Source organism: Podarcis muralis, chromosome 6 (assembly GCF_964188315.1).
Source record: "Podarcis muralis chromosome 6, rPodMur119.hap1.1, whole genome shotgun sequence".
Classification (NCBI taxonomy): Eukaryota; Metazoa; Chordata; class Lepidosauria; order Squamata; family Lacertidae; genus Podarcis; species Podarcis muralis.
This window is the reverse complement of record NC_135660.1, coordinates 79,741,402-79,754,625: the sequence shown is the minus strand read 5'-3', so window position 1 is coordinate 79,754,625 and position 13,224 is coordinate 79,741,402. Positions and strand designations below refer to the sequence as shown.

The 13,224-nt window shown below is 42.8% G+C and overlaps 1 long non-coding RNA gene across 1 annotated transcript in view; it reads right to left on the bottom strand.

Annotated features, from left to right (window-relative positions):
* LOC144328056 (uncharacterized) overlaps positions 1 to 13,224 on the bottom strand; it is a 62,446-nt gene that overhangs the window by 1,359 nt on the left and 47,863 nt on the right. The window contains exon 2 of the long non-coding RNA XR_013393292.1: positions 728 to 815. This is a non-coding gene — a long non-coding RNA (uncharacterized LOC144328056). The remainder of the gene's footprint in view (positions 1 to 727; positions 816 to 13,224) is intronic.

Sequence of the window (13,224 nt, the reverse complement as noted above, 5' to 3'; positions counted from 1 at the left end):
TCCTGCCTTGGAGGGTGTATTGGGGTGGAGGAGAAACTTGTTAGTTTGTATTTTTAGGCCAACCTACCTAATCCACACTTCCCCAAACAATATGTGAAGTGAATTTCTCTGAATCTTGTGGTGCAGTTCTCTAGCGAAAAATTGTGTGCAAAAATGTTTATATTTAGGGGAAAGTGTGCCCAGAAATGCACATAATTGTGAATGTAACATACAAATATGTGTTAATGTTAGACAAAGTTACATACAAAAGATGTGTGTGTTGGGAGAAATGAGCACTTAAATACGGGAAATCTTTCATGAGGACTTCAAAAATGTGGTTCAGAAATGTGGCGAATTGAACTTCAGAGAGGAAGAATGGGCAGCTGAGAGAAACCAAAATTGACAGATCTTTCCATCCCTAAGTATGAGAAGCTGAGCACGCGGAACCATTAACTTGTTTTCAAATGTCCTATCCATCATTGTAATGTTTTGGAGACTGAAGAAAGCAGGTATTAAACAAGTGTGAAGTGAAGAGACAGGCTCTGGGCAGCATATTCGGTGGGCTTAATGGCAGAGATAAATGTATTTTCCCCCATAAGATTTTATTAAAGCTTTTTCATAATACAATAAAAGAACATAAAATAAAAAAAAACAAAAAACAGAGAAAGGAAGACAAAAGAAAATGTAGACACCTCTCTCAAAAGTAGCTCTTAATTTACAGAAAGTGGTGGACCCTCCCAGTTCTCACCTGGGAACTTTCCTTCTCCCAGACTTTCACCCTGGGAGATCATCACTTCCTTACTTCAGGGTTCTTCCACCAACTATCCACCACCTTCCTGTGGGCCCCAATAACGGCCCAAAGCAGAGGACACCAAAGAAGAAAAAAGGAAAGGGGAGAGAAAGACAAAAAAAATAAAAAGGACTTCCAATTTTCTGTCCATCAGTTACATAAAATAAATTATTCAAAACGTTCGCTCTAGGATGACATTCAACTATTCTGCTTTCTGCTTTACACGTGAATGAGGCAGACACCTATGTAAACAAGTGTGGCTGTTGCCATCATGCCTAGTTTGATCTTAACATTTTTTTTCTTTGGGGAGTTGTAGTTATCAGCACTTTCAAAGAGTGTTGGGGAGATGCTGGCTTTTTCAAGGGACTTCCAAGCAATCTCTCAAACCTAAGTCTTATTATCTTGGTAGGGAAAACCAGTAGGTGCTGATGGCGGCCAGCTTTCTTTCTTTTCTGAGATGCTCAGCAGCTTTCGGAAAATTAAGCTTGTTATCATAATTGATCCTGGGGAGAAGGTGCCGACACGTTCATTCATTTCCATGCCGGCATACTGTGAGATGGCAAACACAGAATTATGACCTTGCACCTGGCTCGAGCAGGAGAAGAAACTGGACCCCAGGGATCTTTGCATTTTCATGCAGATACAAAAAAAAATCTAACAGGGGGAGATCTTAAAAAGTGATTGCCCAAGTTTAATTTTCTTTCTGAATAAATAACCTCTTCTCTCCAAAAGTGGTTCCAGGGTGCAAGATCTCATTTAATTGCATCTAGCCATGATATAATTTGTAGTGAAAGTAAAAAGGCATAAAATGCCACCCCCAACAGAATTCCTATCTTATATGAGGCTCTGCAGGTGTCAAATATGAAACTCTTAAAGAACAAAAAGGAACCAGTAGCAATTATTCCATTTCCACACTGGTGGGATGTTGCCAGAATCCAATAATATTTGAAGGAGCTGGTACTTTTAGGGGATATAAAATGTAGGTCTGTACTATCTTCTGCTGAATCGCAATAGATAACCATTGTCAGCCAGTTTCCTGGGTTGCTTAAATTATTATTTTAAACCATCACAGATCTGACCTTCAGCTTTTAAAACAAATTTGTATGTTGGCATTGGCTAGCACTAGAAGTTTTGCTTGTTTGTTTTGCTTATCCTTCGCTGAACTTCCTTCCATATTTCTGACTGGTACTGCATAGCAACCCTAATCAAACTAAAAGCAGCCCAATCCAAAGCCTTGGGATATTTGAGTTGCACCTAATTTCTTCTGTTAGTTTCAGTGTGACTTGGTCACAAAGATCAGTTATCATGAGTGTGCACATACAGCGATTACATTGATAGATGTACCCCTGAAGCTTTGGACATCATATCCCAACAGTTTCATGCAGATCAGGGATCAGGGTCCCTTTTTAGCCTGAGGGCAGCTTTCCAGGGGCCAGATGCCTGATGCTGGATGAGACCAGAGCAAAAAGTAGGCGGAGCAATAGGTGTGACTCTTACCTTTGCACAGCAGGCTGCATTTCAGCTATGGAAAGGCCAGAGTTTTCTACATACCCATGCTCCATCCAGTCTAACGAAAGGCATTATCATGGTTCAGTGACACATTCCAGTCAAGGCAAAGGACTTGGAGAGGGTGTGGAACAGAGCCAAGGAAGAGTGTGGCATGGGTTAGGTGGAGACATTTCACACCCCTCACCCAAGCCAGTGGTTTCCCACCCATGGTGTCGATGCTTAAACAGCATGGGGGGACAACATGGAACCCTGCAGAACCCTGTAAGTCAAATGTCACAAGGACAAGCCACTGTCTGTCAATGCCACTTCTTCAAACCTACCGATCAGGAAGAATCAGAATAGCTATAAAAGAGTGATATGTGGCTTAGAAGGATATTGGTTGTTGGTTTTATCGGAAGCCATTGAGAAGTCCAGGATAACCAACAGGAACACACTCCCCTTGTGGCAAGGCCATGTCTCTGAAACAGAGGGAGGTAGCCAGCATATCACATGAAGCTGATAAAAAGCATTCCTGGCTAATGCCGCCACTTGGTTATCCAACAAAACAGGATGCCAGAAGGATGCCCAAGAAGTGCCCCTGATGCAGTAGCATAGCACATATATGCAATCCAGTAGAGATGCCAGGGGACCTATTTGGTCAGAAAATTTTAAGAAAACTGACCAGATTCATGCTTCCCAGGCTACTACATGGATCAGAATGCAATTACCCTTGATTTTTCACTCTTCTCTGAATTTTGTGATATATTTCGTGTATGTGTGTGTGTTTAATTTACCAAAATACACATGTAAATGGTTGCATATAAAAGCAAATTTTGGTTTTGGTTAAAATGTGTGCAAAACCCCATTTTTAAAAACATCAAATCGATATGGAAATGGGACATAACATGCAAAACTGAAATGGATCAAAAAAATAATCTGATCCATCCAGATCTGTGCTCCAACCAATATTGCTTCTGTTCTCCATTCTGGGTTCCATTTCAATTTCTCATCCACCCTCATCCACATTGGCTGCAGCTTCCAGACATCCATTCAGAACCATGACAACTGGTCCTGGTTGCTTAGTTAAAGTAATGCTGTATAGAGCTAGGTGGTATCAGCATGCCAGAGACGTCCAGCCACAAAGCTCTGGACAATCTCTCCTTCTGCCTGAAGGGCCCCGATTGTGTGAACAAGTCTTCAATTGTTGTAACATGCTGTGGAATTGCTTTTTTCTTTTTCTCTCTGGTTGTGAGATGCATTCCCTTGATGCCACTGAAACTGTTGGAGTGACAGATGATTGGAGAGATGTGCGTGTTGGGCCAGTGAAGCATTTAACTGCATTGCTGTCAAGGGAATCCTTTGTTCAATCACACACATTTTCTGCCCCATGGAGATGGAAGTTCCATAATCACCATACATGGGAATGGCACTCACACAAAAGCACCACTTTTGATGCTTATTACATATCTAAAGAAAGGCATTGCTGTGTTCATGTTGCCTTATTTCTGAAAGGAGCCATGATGATCAAAATCCGCTACTTTCCTAGATATTCTAATTCTACATCAACCACGTTCAATCTTCACTGTAGCCATTCTCTTCCATAATTTCATTTCCAGGCATTTCTTTCTCTTTTGCTGCATCTTTCTTGAAGGGAAAGCATGGGTCTAATTACCATAGACCAATAGCAAACATCTGACACCATGTTTGCCATTTCTCCCAAAGCTTGGGGAAAATTAATTATGAATACATCCAAGGGTGAATCTTGCCGAGAATTTTGCCATCTCTACTGAAGTCTTTACTCTCCCTTACCAAAATCTCTGGGTGGAGCCTGACAGCAAAGTGTTTGAAATTTGGACACGTGGAACCTTTTTTTCTATTTTAGCTAGTGCGAGTTGGTGCGGTATAATGGCTCGGAGATGGAACTGTGAAACTGAAACTCCCAAATTTGAATCTGGGTGCATTGGCATTGCTCTGAAAAATAATTTGTGCTTTATAAATGCAAAATATTAATAACAGCAGCTGCTAAACATAACCCAAGGAGGCCTGATCCTATACTTTGCTTTATAGATGCATATGTGTATGTTTATGTAAATAGTGATATTTGATAGAGGCTCAACCTGGACAGTGCTTCCCAATTGGGGGAAGGGGGTTTCCCTTTACAAAGGAACAATAGCAAGTCAGAGAAAGAGTTTAGCCTTCTCGCAGATGTGGTACTGTTATGTATACAAGTAAATCTAAGGCTAAAGTCTTCTCAATTTTAATGAACATTTTTCTATTGTTTTTGACACTTTTGAGAGACTGACTGCCTATTCATTTCCACTGAGCTGTATTTCTATTCAATTGACTTAATGTATTCTAGTGATATCATCATGTAGTAGCCAAATCCTGATAGGCTTTGTGTTGTTGTGATGTTATCAATTCACTGTTTGATCCTTGATTGAGTGGGATCAGTCATGTGACTATCTCAGGAAGCACTGGCTTTGATGGTGTTCTTACATAGCCAAACTTGAAACGGTACTGTTGTGTTATCTTCCCATTTACTGTATTATCCTTGATTCTTTAAGATTATCCATGTGACTAATCAAAGAAGGAGAAAGAAACAGCAGGCAGGATAAAACAGTGCTGAGAAGTAGCAGCAGCAGAAAGTTATTTTTAGAAAATCTTTCACAGAAATCATGACTCCCCCCTCCAAACTGAAACTGGAGAATATTTGGCAGTGTTTTACTCCTATGGAAGCATCCCTATATGTAGCTCCTCTCCCTTTGCAGTTTGAGATGGTCCAGTTCTGGAAAAAGTTAAAAACTGGCTTGGTGGATTTAATTTATATTCCCCTTTTCAGATCCAAAGATTCTCACCCCCCCCCCCCCATGGTGCACAACGATATAAACAACAATTAAAACCATAAAGAACTCCACTGAGTTTATAAACTGGCCCCTAGTCATATATGTCAGCCTCTATTTAAGAACAATGATTTAGCTAAATATGCATAACAGCTGCCCAAGTTCTATACTAGCCTGCATATTTCCAAGTTCAACTTGAGGATGGATATTTGGGGACTCTGATGGGGCTGCACTCCTCAAAATCACAGAGCTTTCTTTGCAATATTAGAAATGTGAAGCTGCAGCACTGACTCCCCTGAGGGAACAGATATTCTGAGTTTGTCTGAGTCCCGTATTAGATACAGACTGCTGTCATGGACACACACCAAAGCAAGAGCAAATACCCTCAGAAAAGAAGTTATGCTAAATCACAAATGGAAGCTATTTGAATGGTGTTATTTTTAATACCTGTCCATATTTATTCATGGGGCTGCTGCTTCCTAGGTAACATTGTGTCATCACAGGCCAACCATTTGTTGCTTAGAATTCAGAGTTTTGTCATAGCTTTATAAAAGGCCATTGTTCCCCACCACACTTACATTGCTATGCTAAAAAGTCAACAGTCCTTGGGGTTTTATGCTGTTCTAAAGATCTTCTCTTGATGCCATGTAAGGCATCGTACTTGGGTCAGCAAACCGCAATGTCTGTACCCTTTGTCAGTGGCTGATTTTATAGCAGCCTGTCAAGTTAAACTGTTCAGATTCAGCATGAATACTCTCCTCTCCGAATGCACATGCAGGTAGTGTTGTCTCAGTGAGCAATCTACACAAAGCACATGTTTAAACAATCACGCCAGTGGTTCCTGCATAGAAACCCTTGTGCAAAGAAGGCACATAACACCTGGCTTCTTGGTTTCTATTTTTTTGCCTGTCCTTCTTTCAAAGAGGAAGTTCATCTAACTAAAGGAGATGCCTGTGGAAGGAGATATAAAGCTGTGTCTGGCCAGTTGCGTTTTTCTACCACTTAAGTACCACATTGGGTAGAGGAAAGAAGGAAGGAAGGCAGGAAGGAAAGCTGGTTTGCCTTGTCAGTTCATGTTTGGCACCACTAAGCACAGCCATATGAGTATGATTCTCCTGTTTTTGATAGCTTAATGCAGTGTTTCCCAACCTTGGGTCGCCAGCTGTTTTTGAACTACAATTCCCATCATCCCTGACCACTGGTCTTGCTAGCTAGGGATGATGGGAGTTGTAGTCCAAAAACAGCTGGAGGCCCAAGGTTGGGAAACACTGGCTTAATGGTTGCCTTTCCAGGGAGGGGGGTATTTTTATCCTTTTAAGATAGCTCATTAACAAATGTTTAGAGAATACAGTTGTAGATCTTGAGAAACATTTTGAGAAGTTACACAATTTGTTTATCATATATGTATCTCCATTTAATTATTTTTTATTTAAAAATAGAATTTAGAATTTTCATTAAGTTTTCATTAGGTTCTGAAGCACATCCTGTTAAAACCTGGAAGCTCTAAGCACTAGCTAGCCTTCCCACATCCATGCTTGCAGCCTTCTTAGTAGGAGTTAGAAGCCAATTTCCCTCTCAGACCGAGCACTTGCAAGCACGTTTGACAGATCCCCTCCCTCACCCAAGTCTTTTTGCTCACAACTCCTTGGAAAGCAAGGGCACCCCCCCCCCCTGTGTCCTTTAAGCATCTAGCAATGCCCCCTCCAGTAAGGAGGATTAAGGTGGGAGGAAGTGACTAGCCCAGGAGCTTCATGGCTGAATGAGGGTTTGAATCCAGACTTCGCCTATTGCAGTCCGGCATCTATCCACTTCAGCGCACTGACTGTGCAGGTTTACCTAAGCATATCATAATTACCTATGAATGTAATTATGGATTAACTGTGGAAATTGCCCGTTGGCTTTAGGGAAGTGTTCTAAGAGTGTTGTGTTTTTTTAGGAGGCCATTTACCCAGCATGCTCCCCTCCCCTCCTGTAACAATTTCTATTAGAAATTCCTCTATAAACAGCACAGAACACAGCCAGGAAGCTTCCATTCCTGGGCCATTATCATGCAATTGTTCTGACTGACACAATTCACAAACAATAATGTGTAACAGAGTGGTATGAAGTATCACTGAAAGTTATGTGATAAAGGCGCTGTTGCGCAGCTGGCACTGTAGTCTAAACCACAGAGCCTAGGGCTTGCCGATCAGAAGGTTGGTGGTCCAAATCCCCATGATGGGGTGAGCGCCCGTTGCTTGGTCCCTGCTCCTGCCAACCTAGCAGTTCAAAAGCATGTCAAAGTGCAAGTAGATAAATAGGTACCACTCCGGCAGGAAGATAAACGGCGTTTCCATGCACTGCTCTGGTTCGCCAGAAGTGGCTTAGTCATGCTGGCCACATGACCCGGAAGCTGTATACGGACAAATGCCGGCTTCCTTGGCCTATAGAGCAAGATGAGCGCACAACCCCAGAGTCGTCTGTGACTGGACCATAGCTGTCAACCGTCCCTTATTTGGCGGGAAAGTCCCTTATCCCAGCGCTGTGTCCCGCTGCTATCCCTTATTGATGATGTCCCTTAAATTTCCCAGGTTTCAAAGGAAACAGCTCCTCTCCCTCCCTGCCTGCCAGCCAGGGAGGAGGGAGGCTCCAACTGTGTTGCTTGGCTGTGTTGCTCACCCAATAAGGAGTCTAAGAACGACTGGGGGGTGGAGCTTGCATGCCTTGTGCCGATCAAATCGGCTGCGTTGCCTGGGGACTCGCCTTTGCTCAGCGCTTCCCAGCGGAGAGGTGACGGTGGTTTTCTTTGCTGCATCCCCTTTTCCGGGTTGCTGCGCTGTGGGAACCACCGCTTGAGGCTTCATTTGGCTGCTGGCTGGGCTTTCTGCCTTTGGCTCAGAGGGGCTCAGAAGTTGAACATACCTGTGTTTGGAAAATCCCTTATTTTGGCTGCTGATGCCTTATTTTCGAGGCTGCTGGTCCCTTATTTTCAAATCTGTAAGTTGACAGCTATGGACTGGACCTGACGGTCAGGGGTACCTTTACCTTTTTACATACACATATGCTTTTGTCACACTGTCGTCTCTGGTCAAACAGGCTTTGAAATATCCCCCAAACCTGCAACACCTATTTCCCCAGAGGTAATAATGGAGTGAGAATACTCACCATGGACAACAACTATCTTTCATACCACCTTCAAGACTCAGGGGGGAAAATTCATATGCAAGATGGAGGGCAAGTGGAAGAAATGGGTGGATGTTGTGTGAAGCAAGAAGTTTGGAATGATGAGTAGGGTATAACCTAGAATATATATCACTAACGCTGAGGAAAGAAGATGTGCAATTTGCCTGTTTCTTGCCCAGCGCCAGCGAGAAATAAGCCATGTCCTCCTTGCACTGAGGCTGACGGGACTGTAGGTAACAGCTGGCGTTTCTTCAGCTGACTTCATTCTAATATTTCTTCATCTATATTTTAAAGCACTTCGCCACTCATGAATTTTAGGTAGCATCTTATTACTCCTTAGTTCCTCTTGAAATAATAATTCACTGGGGACAAAGTCCAACTAAAATACTGCTACGTTTGGCTCATCCTGATAAAATGAAAATGAAACACTTTTGAAAGCTACAGTTACCATGATGAAAATTGATTTATTATTATTATATAATTATTTTGTTAAGTTAAATCACGAAAACTTGCAAACTGGCCAATTTGCTTGCAGGAGAAAATTCCTCCCTGGCCCCAAATATGGCGACTGAGTGAATCATAGCAAGGCACATACACAAACTCTTCCGCTCCCTCACTGTGCGAGCCCTAACAGACTGGGTGGGTGGGAAATCCCATGAAGAAAGTGGCTTACATTATGTTGCCCTGTTAAAAATGGCAGGGGCAGGCCTGGTTCTGACCCACCCACCCCCCGTGCCTGATGGACCTGGTGATTGGGCCATCCCTGTAGGTCTGGCACAGCTGGGAAGGGGTGGCACCTGATATCCCACCCACCCACGGCTGTGTGGGAATAAGTAGAGCCCTTTGAGACCAGGCCGCAGCCAGCCATGGTCGTAGAGAGGAGCGTCTCCTTGGCCAAAAGGCAGCACAAATTTTTCAAATAGACAAATAAGTATATAATATGGTTAGGGAAGACTGAGCTCTAAAGAAAGCAATTAACTGGGCTGCTCTGAGGTCTGCATTTTTCATTCTTTTTGAGAATGGAGCCAAAGCATGGACCAGCATTGGTTAATTTGATGGATGGGTGGATAATTCCACACTCCATTTCATTTCCTTCTGGTTTGTCAAACTCGCCTCCTCACCCTCCACCCACCCACCTCTGGCAGATTGGCAAGTGGGATTATTAAAGGTTTAACTATTGTGATTTCCCAAGGAGGTGACCTCTTGAGTGGTGCAAGAAGTTCACCCTGCCTGGAATGAGGTGGAAGATGGTTAGCTGGGAAACTGCAATGACTGGGAAAGTGGCTCAGTCCTCATGGTAAAACGGATGCGGAAAACATCAGCCTACCATCAGTGTGCCATTATAACATGGATTTGCCACTGGAAAATGGTTGAGAGCTTTGCTTTCACTCCCATCCAGGATGGAGGCTTTTGGACACTATACGACCCCAGACAATGCATGGCTTATGTGTTGGGTGGCTCTGGGTGTCACCCAACATATAGAAAAAGATAATAAAACATTAAACATTAAAAAAAACTTTCCTGTACAGGGCTTCCTTTGGATGTCTTCTAAAGGTTGTATAGTTACTTATGTCCTTGGCTCGGGGGTTGCATAGTTCCGTACCCTCCAACATTTCTCTGATGAAAATAGGAACATCCTAAGGAAAAGTGGGACGTTCTGGGATCAGATCAGAAACCAAGATGGCTTCTGTAAAACCAGGCTGTCCATGGAAAATAGGGACACTTGGGCAGTCTGAGGTTGTTTGGCTGAGACTATCTATTCAAGTGTGTGTGTGTGTGTGTGTGTGTGAGAGAGAGAGAGAGAGAGAGAGAGAGAGAGAGAGAGAGAATAAGATGAGGGCTCCCCCTGCCTTTTTTTTTAAAAAATAAAATCTTTCTTAGCCACCACTTCTCTAGAATATAATCTTCAGACTCCATTGTTCACTTAGCAAAGGTGACATGGAGGGTTCTTTTTGCTCCTTCAAAAATCCTTCCCTACCTTCCCTTTTAAGTTAACTTCCTCCACAAGCAAGCAAAAATAAATAAATTAATAAAGCTAACTAGCTAGCTAAGGGAACCATTTTCCTGTGTTTCGAAAAGATTGCTTTTGGTGAAGGCATTTAGCTGAGAGAGATGTGGACTGATAGCAGAGCAAGGCCTTAAAAAAGCACTGTTGGGATAACAAAGAAAGTGCAATCAGCTTGTCAATAGAAGCTGGATTCGGATTCAGCCAGGTGACAGGGATAATAGACAAGTGCTCCGCAGATGAAATCTCATGAAATATTTGGTTTAAAGTGCCCCCTAGTGGTTCCATTAATTTCCTGTTGTCTAATTGCAACATTACTGGAATGGCAATTTTTGCTCTGCTCTCTCTTGCTCAGCACAAAATGTCAAATTTATTTCAGAAGCAAAGGATTGCAGCTGTTCTACATTATGAGCTTTTCAGGTAACCCCCTCCCCCTTTGCCCATTTTCATCAGCAGTGGCAGTGAGAAGTATACAGAAAACACAGTTATTTAAATGCTGTCTCAGTAAAGGTTCTGTTCTATAAGTAGCTGAATTACTCAGCCATGCTTGCAAAAGGATTCTCTTCTCCTTGCTTAATAGTTATTTTGAGTTGCCTTTTCCTCCTTCCTATGCTTTACTGTAAAATGGTTCTTGTGCCATAGGCACATTTATGTGGGTTGTTTTTAATCTGTTTTCATGGTATCTGTGTGTCTGACCATGTCAAGTCCTAGTGATAATCTCTGCTTGTCTTCTCTGGTGAATGTATTTTATATTAAGTCATTTCCTTCAAAGTAGGCCATTTTAAAAAGGGGAATCGCCTTTGGGTCAATTTTAAGCGGATAACACGATCTAGGCAGACATTTCACATGAAGTATCCTAAGACTACAGTTGTTCATCCAGTTCTCTGAAGGGAGTTGTTTGCTTGTTAAGTACATGATACTTAACAGAGTTATATGAAAAAGATAGGTCTCTGCCCCACGGAATTTACACATCAAATCAGTGTTCAATGTTTCCATTGCAGAAGAGGTGGCATCTTTTTCGAAGGACCACATCCTTTAAAAAGTATTTCATTTAAGCCAGAAGCCCGCCCTGCTTACTAAGACTCTTAAGTAAGTGTTGCAGAATTCTTCATGACTTACTCCCAAGCAAGTTAACATGAGACTGCAGCCTTTGATCCATTTATACAGAGGCAAATTTAGGGGAGTATGACTGGTTTGATCGCACTCAGCACAGGGGACATTGCAAGTATGATGTAGAATAGAGTGCAGGAGGCAGAGGGGCGGCAAATTTTGGCATTGCACAGGGGCTCTGCTGAAATTTGAGACCAGGTAGATCAACAGGACAGAAGTGCTTAAATGCTGCCTGTATTGTCCAGGGGAGCATGCTGTCTTTTTCTAGGCAGGAACATTTGGATCCTTAAGTAAGAACATAATCACTATAGAAACTGCAGCAGAAACTCTGACTTATACACAGTGCCATTCTAGGAGGAAATGCTAGCTTAGGGAGATACAAAAATAAAGCCCCTTTTAAAAGAGGATAATATTTGAAAGGAAACACCCATTATTTGGGGGCTTTTGATATGTCAGTTCCTCTGTTCCTACAAAGGCAGTGTACGTACATACAATCTGCAACATCTGCATGAATCATTGTGGGCCATCATTCTGCTTCTGAAAGGGAGCTTTCTTCTCCCCACTCCTTTTTTACTACCTAAGTCCACACATAAAAAAAATTTATTCTGACTAAAATATTGATGTATTCTAGCCATTTTGAAGTTCAGTGGTGGGCAGATCCTTGTATGCCCGTCGGCGGTTCGAATCCCCACAGGGATCAGGTTACAGGGTGCACAAAGACAGAGTTCAAATGTTGTTTCAGCAGCAATAATCCTCTAACTGAGGTTTAAGCAAGACCTACCTTCTGTGAGAGACGCAGGTGGTGCTGTACGTTAAACCACAGAGCCTAGGACTTGCCGATCAGAAGGTCAGCGGTTCGAATCCCCGTGATGGGGTGAGCTCCCGTTTCTCAATCCCAGCTCCTGCCAACCTAGCAGTTTGAAAGCACGTCAAAGTGCAAGTAGATAAATAGGTACCACTCCGGCGGTAAGGTAAACGGCGTTTCCGTGCGCTGCTCTGGTTCGCCAGAAGTGGCTTAGTGATGCTGGCCATATGACCCGGAAGCTGTACGCCGGCTCCCTCGGCCAATAAAGCAAGATGAGCGCCGCAACCCCAGAGTCGGTCACAACTGGACCTAATGGTCAGGGGTCCCTTTAGCTTTACCTTTAGGCCATCTTTTGACTCCTCCATTTCGAGATAAGCCCAGCAACTTTGAAGGACAAGGAGGCCTCAAGCACCCTAAGAGATAACCAACACAGTTTAACCTAACTGTTAATATGCACGTGTTAAAACGGGGCAAACCTTGGTTACAGCTCCTGGTTTGTTTGAAGAGAGCTGAAGCACGAACCCAGGTTCAGACAACATGCCCTTTGTTTCTGCATGTAGGCATCCAGCTCATTCTTTTATTAATTGCCCCACACAGGTGAGCTATATCAATGAAAACATTGTGGTGGTGCAGGAGAAGGGTGGATACACATGCCTTTGACCGATGAAGTGAATAACTGGCAGGGTAAATGTATGTACCGGTCCTAGTTCCTTGCAGAGTGATTATTTTCATTTCAATCCCTTCGCTTTAGTTCTATTTGTCATATATTTTTGTGCTGACTTCAGATTAGTAATTTGATTGTCAGTGGACTGGGGCTTCTCACGGGCTTTTTCATTTCAAAAAGAACATTAACTTTAAACATTTTGAATAGCTTTCAAATCTCCCAGGAGCAGTATTGTTCTCGGCACAGAGGGTTCATTTACTTTGTTGTGGAGTTAAAACCTTCCTGTAACTGACAGTCCTAAGAAATTTCTGTGATCTTGCCAAGTTAGCCTGGTGAAACTACATTAAGGACTCCTGTCAATTGCCTTGTCTATAGATGTTC